Source organism: Macaca fascicularis, chromosome 7 (genome assembly GCF_037993035.2).
Source record: "Macaca fascicularis isolate 582-1 chromosome 7, T2T-MFA8v1.1".
Lineage (NCBI taxonomy): Eukaryota > Metazoa > Chordata > Mammalia > Primates > Cercopithecidae > Macaca > Macaca fascicularis.
The window spans coordinates 45,851,074-45,859,997 of NC_088381.1; the positions used below are offsets into that span (position 1 = coordinate 45,851,074).

An 8,924-nucleotide genomic window follows, 5' to 3' on the forward strand; every position below is an offset into this window, starting at 1 on the left:
CCCCCTCCAATGGGTGCTGAAGAGAAAGTTTCCCCCAGGAGACTCCACAATCAGGGGCATTTACAAAGGGATTATGCTGCCATTCGCAAGTTATGTTTTTACCAAATGGAGTGAAGAAAATGAAGATAATGAAATAACAAGCTTTCTTGAAGTCCCTGCTGCAGGCCTAGAACCTGATTGGCAAGATCCCCTTTGAGACCCATTGTTTTTATATCCATCTGATATCAAACTTGAGTTTCTCAGTTCCCACTCCACGTGCTCCTGTTTTATTGCTATGTGACTATCAATGCCCCCCATTTCCAACCCCAGCCATTCTCTAAACCATCACCTGCGCTTTCCTTCAAAATCCAGCTCAAGACTCTCTCCCTGTAGAAGTGTTCCTAACCCTAACCCAAACCCAATGACCCCATCACTAAACAGTCTGTTTACATCATACTTCCAAGCACACACTTGTGTGTGGATTAGTAAATGTCTAGAATCTTTATACTTGCCTTTGTACAATCTTCTTGCCCAAACTAACTTCCTGAGGGGAGTTGTGGGCAGTTCTTCTGTATCTCTCTTAATGAGAGTCCATGATTTGGTACATAGTGAAAGCTCAAAAATATTGCTGACTTTTTCAATAATCTGTTGCTTTGTAATACACCAGTCCAAAAGTGAATGGCTTAAGACAACCATTCTATCATCTCTCGTGAGTCCATAGATTGACTGGGATCAGCTGGCTGGTTCTTCTGTTGCACATGGTAGCAGCTGGGGCTGTGGTCATTTGGGGACTGTACTGGGATGAAGTATCCAGGATAAGTCACTCACTTGGCTGGTGCCTTAAGGGAGTGGATGGAGGCCTGGCTCAGTTGTGAAGCTGGGACAGTTGGGCCTCCCTTCCTCCCTCTCTTCCTCTATCCATATATTCTCAAGGTCTCTCCGTCTCCATTGGTCTCTGTATGTGACCTCTCTAGCACAGAGAGATCACACTTTTTACATAGTGACTTGAGGATCCCCAAGCACAAAAGTATAAGATTTGAGAATTTTTAAAACTTAGACTACAAACAACTTAGTGTCACTTCCAACACACTTTATTGGTTAAAGCAAGTCACAGGCCAGCTCAGATTCGGTGTGGGAGGGGATCACACAAGGGTGATATGATTCACTAAGGGAGGTCTGATTTACTAGGGAACATCTTGGGATACTTGCTACCCCTTGACTGAATGCCCAATAGCATTTATGGAGTCCAGGGTCTGGTTTTCATTAGTGCCAAGATTACTACAAAAAAAGTCAGCTGTCTCTTCCTCAGACTGTTTTCGTCAAGAATAAGGAGAACACACATACACACACACTTACACACACACACACACACACACACACACACACACACACACACATATTCATACCACCTGGAAAACTACCATTCCAACCTGTAAAAAATATTTTAAAAAGCTCTAAGAGGGTGAAAATGTGCATATTGTGAAAGAAAGATTAAACACCATCACTATTAGTTGCCCATTTAAAAAAGATGTCTTAAATACATTATTTCATTTGATCTTGATTCCCATCCCCATTTGAGAGATGAAGAAACTGAGGCTCAGAGATGATAAGTAATTTACCCAAAAGGGTGGAGCTAGGTCTGAATAACCCCAAGACTTGTCCCTGATGCCAAAAAGAATTATTAGAATATGAATTAGTGCGGTAGCTCACACCTATAATCCCAGCACTTTGGGAGGCCAAGGTGGGAGGATCACTTGAGCCCAGGAGTTTGAGACCAGCCTGGGAAACATACCAAGACCCCATCTCTACAAAAAAAAATTTTTAAAGAATAGGAATTATGCCTATCAATGATAGACTGGATAAAGAAAATGTGGCATATATACACCATGGAATACTATGCAGCCATTAAAAACGATGAGTTCATGTCCTTTGCAGAGACATGGATGAAGCTGGAAACCATCTTTGTCAGCAAATCACAAGAACAGAAAATTAAACATCACATGTTCTCATTCGTAAATGGGAGTTGAACAATGAGAACACATGGACACATGGAGGGGGACATCACACACCAGGGCCTGTCTTGGGGTTGGGGGGCTAGGGGAGGGATAGCATCAGTAGAAATATCTAGTGTAGATGATGGGTTGATGGGTGCAGCAAACCACCATGGCTCTTGTATACCTATGTAACAAACCTGCACGTTTTGCACATGCACCCCAGAACCTAAAGTTTAATTTTTAAAAAGCGCAAAAAAAAAAAATAGGAATTCATGTTTTTAGTCTAAGGAAACTGAGATCCTGAAAGGTGAAATAGTCCAGGGTCCCTCAGCCAGGATCCTGATTCCCCTTTAGAAGAGAACGGATGCAAAAGAAAGCACAGGGCCTGATTTGCTGTAGATGTTCAGTAAACACAAGCCCCCATCTCTTCTCCAAACCAGATTTCTTCCACAGCTCGCTGTCATTCGTCCAAAGAACGTAGCCGCTACACTGTGTTATTGGCAGGATTGTGGGCATGACTGATTTCCTTTCTGATTGGGTGGGAAGGCTGAAGGGCGAGTTTGGAAGGGCTCTGTTCCCTTCATCTCACTCCTTTCCCCACTCGCATTTCACGCAACAGTCGTTTGGTTTTTGAGCAATCTGTTCCTGGAAAGCAGAGGAAAGTAACAGATTGATGCATCAACTGCATGTGGCCAAGTGATTTATTTTTAATGTGACTAAACAAGACACACACCTGCCTATGGAAACGTAATCACATTGAATCATCAGGACTTAGACAGCCATTTAGGCAAGGGAAAGACAGAGAGGAAACAGAGGAGAGGAGGAAGAGGAGGGAGAGAAAGAAAGGGGAGGCAGAGGAGCAGGGACAGAAGAGGAGAGAGAAGAAGGGACTGGAAGAGAAGAAAGGGAAGGGAAGAGAAGACTGGGCCAGCTCCCTAAAAATGTTGATTTCAGCAGCATCAGTGAAGCACCCTCAGTTGGCCCAAATGCCCCTGGTTTAGCTGTGCTGATGCCTGAAATTTTATAATTAGACTTTCATCCCTATGATTTAACCAAACATAGTATATTCTCCACTAAAGTGTAAATGCAACAGAAGTAGTGCATCAAACTATGTCAATCATTTTCACCTCAGTGAGAAAGAACTGATATCTTTTATGAAAGCAGGAGTTTTTTTCTATGGGTGGGAGTGGTATTAGTCCATTTTGCATTGCTATATAGGAATGCCTGAGACTGGGTAGTTTATAAAGAAAGAGGTTTATTTGGCTCATGGTTCTGCAGGCTGGATAAGCATGGCACTGGTATCTGCTCAGCTTCTGTTGAGGCCTCAGGAAGCTTTTACTCATGGCAGAAGGCAAAGGGGGAGCAGGCAGGTCACATGGCAGGAGAGGGAGCAAGAGAGGGAGGAAGAGGTGCCAGGCTCTTTTATACAACCAGATCTCACTCTAACTAATAGAGCAAAAACTCACTCATTACCACAAGGAGGGCACCAAGCCATTCATGAGGGACCCACTCCCATGACCTAACACTTCCCACCAGGCCCCGCCTCCAACACTGGGATCACACTTCAACATGAGATTTGGAGGGGAGAAATATCCACACTGTATCGGGGGCATTAAAACAAACTTTTTGGGAGTCACCAGTGAAGGCCCAGAAAGGAACCCTGGGGGCTTTAGGGACTTTCTCCTTCATGGCTTTCCTTAATGATAACACCTACCTTTACGAGCATTTGTTATGTTCCAGGCACTGTGAATGCGACCCATTACATGTACTATTTCATTCATGTACTATTTCATTCCATCTTCCCAACAGCCCTGGAGTTCTGTACTGGTGTTCTCGTCACTCTCCAGGTGAGGGAACTGAAGCCCAGCCCATCGTCCTCTGTCTCAGCACTCTGAAAGGAAGCTCCAGTTACAGGAGAGTTTCTCATGGAACGCGCAGCCTCACCAACAGTACCTTGCTTGCAGAAGGCACTCACTAAGTATGTGCCAACAGAGTGAAGTGGCGGGGATGGGATGTGAACGTAGACAGTCTAACACCAGAGCCTGTATCCTTAGCATCTGCCTGCACAACTTTCTCCCAGATAGTCCACTCCCTTCTCCCTGCTTCTCACCCAAATAGCATAAGAAATGCATGAACCACTAACTTTGGGAGGCTAAATGTCCTCCATCACAGCTCCCTCCTCAATCTCCCTGGGTCAGTACCAGGAATTAGCCAGCCAGACTGCTCCACTCTGTACTGCTAGTTGTCTATGTCCAGATACCTTTTCCCAGTTAGGTTGTAATGCCTTTGAGGGAAGGCACAGCATCCCTGCAGTCTTTTGGGGGGATGTATGAGTACTTTTGAAATTGTAGTTTCTTTCTCAAAAGCAACATTATATCTTCGTGCTTTCTATTAATACAGATTGTGGTAGGTTTTTTCTTGAATTTTATATCAATGTCCTTCACCCTGCCCCTAGCAGCAGCACGTGAAGGAGATTATAAAGTCCTAAGTTGGGGGGGGCATCAGATTGATAACTTTTTGAAGATTGATACTATCTAGTGTGGGCAAGGATGGGGAAAATGGATACTTATACATTGTTGGGTAGGCTTTTGAGGAGGCAAATCATCAGTAAGTAACAGTGGCTGAAACAAGATAAAAGCTTCATTTTTTTTTCTCATACAAAAGTCTAAGCTAGTAGAAAGTCCTGGGAAGAAGACTGGCTTGGCTCCACAAGGTTATGCAGGGACCCAGGTTCTTTCTATACATTGTACCACCATCCCCAGGGGTGTTACCTGCATCACCTGGTGGAAGCTGACTCCCACCACCACATCTGTTCTCTGAATAGATTGCTCCATGGGGAAAGCGGAAGTACAACAAACAGCTTATTTTAAGGATCTAATTCAGAAATTGCACACAGTACTTCCCATCAGCCGTAACTTAGTTACACGTCCACAGCGAGGGAGGTGGAAAATATATTCTCTACTCATACCCACCTGAAACTCAGGAGATTCGTTGCTAAAAGGAAGAAAAGAGAAAATGGATATTAGGGGGACAATGGACAGTTTCTAACACAAACAGGAGGAATTTTCAAAGTTCAAAGTGCATATACCACTAGACCCAGCAATTCCAATTCTAGAAATGTATTCTGAGGAAATAGTCACATAACTACACAAAGATTATGCATAAGGGTAATACTAGCAGTTTTAAATTATGTTCACAAATTCTTTGATACCCTTCCCTTCACAAAAGGGCTGTACTTAATGACTTACTCTTAATGAATAGAATGTGGCCAAAGTGACAATGTGTGACTTCGGAGGCTAGGTCATAAAAGGCCCTGTGCTTCTACTTTGCTCTCTTGAATGACTGGCTATGATAGAAACAGCCACCATGTGGTGAGGACACTCAATTAGCCTTGTGGAGAGACCCACATGGGTGAGAAACTAAGGGCTCCCACCAGCAGCCCACATCCACTTGCCAGCCCTGAGAGCAAATAGTTCCTCCAGGCCTAGTTAAGACTCAGTTGACTGAAGCCTCAGTCAGCATCTGGACTGCAAGCCCATGCAAAACACTGAGCCAGAAATCACCCACCCAAGAAGCTGTGAATTCCTGACTGGCAAAAAATGTGAGAGATTATAAATATTTATTATACAAAATTTTAAGCCACTACGTTTTGGAGTATTGTGTTAGGCAGCAGTAAATAACTAATACAATAATCATTGCTTCCTGTTTGTAATAACAAAAAAGAGAAAGAAAATACATTTTTTTAAAAAAAGAAACACCAGAAATGTCAATAATGGGAGGTTAAATAACCCATGAGAAATCCACAGTTTGGAATTTGCAGCTGTTAGAAAGAGACAAGCTATGGCGTAAAAGACCTGTATGTTCTGTCATTGACAGCTCCTTAAGACATATTAGTACATGAAAACCACAATCTGAGGAACACTTACTGTATGGTCTCCATGACATAAAACTGCAAAAAAAGTTATGTATGCATGTACATATGTGCATACATGCAATAACCTTATATTTGTGTATACTCAAATGTGTACTTTCACATACGTGTAAATGCGTGGAATAGGAGTGAATGTTGCATACCAAATGGCAGGCAGTGGTTTTACCCGGGACTAGGGAAGTGGAATGGGGGTGGGGAGTTGCAATATGGTGTTCACATTTTACTTTGTAATCTCCTGCATTGTTTCAACCTCTTACAATGAAAATGCATTTGCGTATTCCCTGTGTGATAAAAACAAAGAAAATCATAAAAAGAGAGAGAGGCAGGCAGATAGCAGAGATGGAAGGAAGAGGGGTTAAACAGAAACAGCGTTTTACCCACTGAGTCGTGACTACAGGCATCTTATTTTACCTGTTTGTTTTTCCTTAACATCCCAACATAGAAAACAGACACTTTGTTTTAAACTAACAACGAGGAATCTCCTCGCTTTGGCCCTTCGCTTGCTCAGCATAGACTGCCCCTAGGGTGCTCGGAGGTGGGCCGTGGAGGGGAACGTTGGGAACTGCCCGACCCCATGCTCGCGTTTTCCCGCAGGACCTATGCTCAGCTTTCGGAACGTGCAAGGGAGGGAGTGTCTACAACCTAAGAAAAGGGCCGCGGTGCGGAGCCCGGAGCAGGGCTGGGTGCAGGGAGCGCTGTCGCTGCCCGGGGCTCTCTGCGCTGAGCGCCGGAGGGGACAGCACGCCGCTCCGGGAGTCCCCAGGCGCGGGAGGTCCCAGCAGATTTTGCATAAAGGGAGGAATCCCCAGGGAGGAATCGAGTCCAGGGCACAAACAAGATACTGGAGGAGGTGGCACGGAGAGGATTGATTCGGTTTGCAAGCCTACGAGGTCGTGGCCTCTCGGGGCGGGAAAGCAGGCTCCTGTCTCTCCAGGATCCAGCCTCTCGATCACCACGCTAGTCCTCGCCCTGCCTGGGCCTCCCTAGAGACGGGAGCTTGGGTGGAGGACCCTGGATCCGAAGCCAAGGCTGAACTGGCGGGCCAAGCCCAGGGAGCAACCAAGTCCCCAAGTCTTTCCCTACCTTTCCCGCAGGCTGAGCGGAAAACCAGGAAGTGGATGGTCTCCATCTCCGCAGCCACGCCCGCCCGTTTGCGCTTACTGAACTGAGGTCCTCAGGAACGTGGTAAGACAAAGAGAAAGGAGGGCATTTTCGCCACCCTCTTGCTAATGCTTCAGTAACTCCCCATTGCCCTAATGTGCTCACCATCAGAGCCTGATTAAGACCTTTGGAGGCCCTAAAATTATAAGACCCACTCTCTCCATCAATGTAATTTAAAAACAAAAACAAAAACAAGAAAAACTTTAAATGGAATTTTACCAAAAAGCCGATTTTCCTCTATAAATTTATTTTAATAGCAACGACAAGCCCTTGCCTTGCAGCACACTAGCCTGCCCAGCAGAAGATCCAGTAAGGTTTGCAAAGCCAGTCGGGGTCTCCTCACCTTGCCTCTCTCCTCTTCCTGCACCGGCGGGCTAACCTGTTTCCAGGTCCTCTGAAGCTCGGTCCTTCCCTGAGTTTCCCATTGCCTGGCACCTCCAGAGCCAGCATATATTTCCACTTCCCACTCCTAGCTTTCAGTCCAGACTGGGTTAGATGCCTTCAGTGCTTTCTCCATCACAGGAGACTTAGCACACAGAGTAGGAGAATACTCCTGTTTCTTCCCTGTCACCCTTTCTGTGCGGAGGGCTCAGAAGGTCGAGACACCTTTTCTGTTTTGCTTACAGGTATGGTCCCAGAACCTAGCATGTGGACTGGCACACCCTTTGCTCAAATGAATACATCAATATTTGAAATTCACCATTCATAGCAAAACACATAGCACAGAATAAAAGTGCGTAGTCCATTCTGGCCTATGCAGTACATTCTTTCCATCACAGTATATATATTCAGCTTCTCAGCATTTATTGAGCACCTCCAAATGTGCTAGACAGGTAATACTCAATACACATTAGTTCCCTCCATGCTAAAATGGACTGTGTGTCCACGTAACTTTGCTGGAAACTTGAGGGAAACCAATTATCCTGCCCTTTCCCTGGGTGTCTGATTGAACTCGGCATGTCCGTTATAGCCATAGAAATATCACTAACAGGCAATGCCAGCAGGATTAGATCTGCCAAGTGTTTAAAGTTTAGCAAGAAAGCTTTTTGCAAATGTCAACACTACCACTCTGTTTCCTGCAAACCAGCATTCTAATCAGCAGGGCTGCCTTTTCCAGCTCATTGAGCAATGACATAAAAAAATCCCAGCATAATCCTGTATCTAGGAGAAAAATACCAAAAGGCAGAGAGGATGCAATAACAATCATAGCTACCTACTATGTGCAAGGTGCCGTGCTTACTGCTTTAGTTATGTTGCCTCCAATCCTCACAACAAAACTGACAAATGGGGAAACTGAGGCTTACAGAAGTCACACATCTCCAACTGAGGCCTGAACTTGAGTATTTTCCATAGCACCCCACTAACTCTGGGGGAAAAAAACCCCTGCTATTGAGCCCAGTGAGGATACAATGTCTTAGAGTGGTAGGGACTTCAGGGGCTGGTCGTAGGAAAAGAGAATGACAGTGCTTCTCATGCCAGGGTTTCCTGGGACTCTCATCTTGTCTTCCTCTTCTCCTTCCCTCAGAGGCCAGGTGGAGTGACATAATGATTTTGGAAATTTTTGAGCTGAAAAAGGAAAATGTTTTCTTCTTTTTTTTTTCTAAAGGGGAACTGTTGGAGTGTTTGCATTTTGGGTTCCTTGCATAGCAGCTGGTAGGCTTGATGGGATTTCAAAATGAAGTTACTAATGGAAATTATACACTGGGGATGTTCCAAAGAAATGACTAAGAGATAATGGCTTGTGCTAGGTGACTGGAAGTGTTGCATCAGATTATCACAGCTGGGTATTGAGGCCAGGCCCAGCTGAAATGTTACAGTAGGGTTACCTCTCAGACTTGGCTCTGTACAGGAAGCATATC

At 44.8% G+C, this 8,924-nt stretch overlaps 1 long non-coding RNA gene across 1 annotated transcript; it reads right to left on the reverse strand.

Annotated features, from left to right (window-relative positions):
* Positions 1 to 980: 980 nt before the first annotated feature.
* LOC102130252 (uncharacterized) lies at positions 981 to 7,045 on the reverse strand. Its single transcript, XR_001492120.3, has 4 exons — positions 6,988 to 7,045; positions 4,946 to 4,967; positions 3,688 to 3,864; positions 981 to 2,618 (listed from the first exon to the last, which is right to left on the reverse strand). It is a non-coding gene; the product is annotated as an uncharacterized lncRNA (long non-coding RNA).
* Positions 7,046 to 8,924: the final 1,879 nt, after the last annotated feature.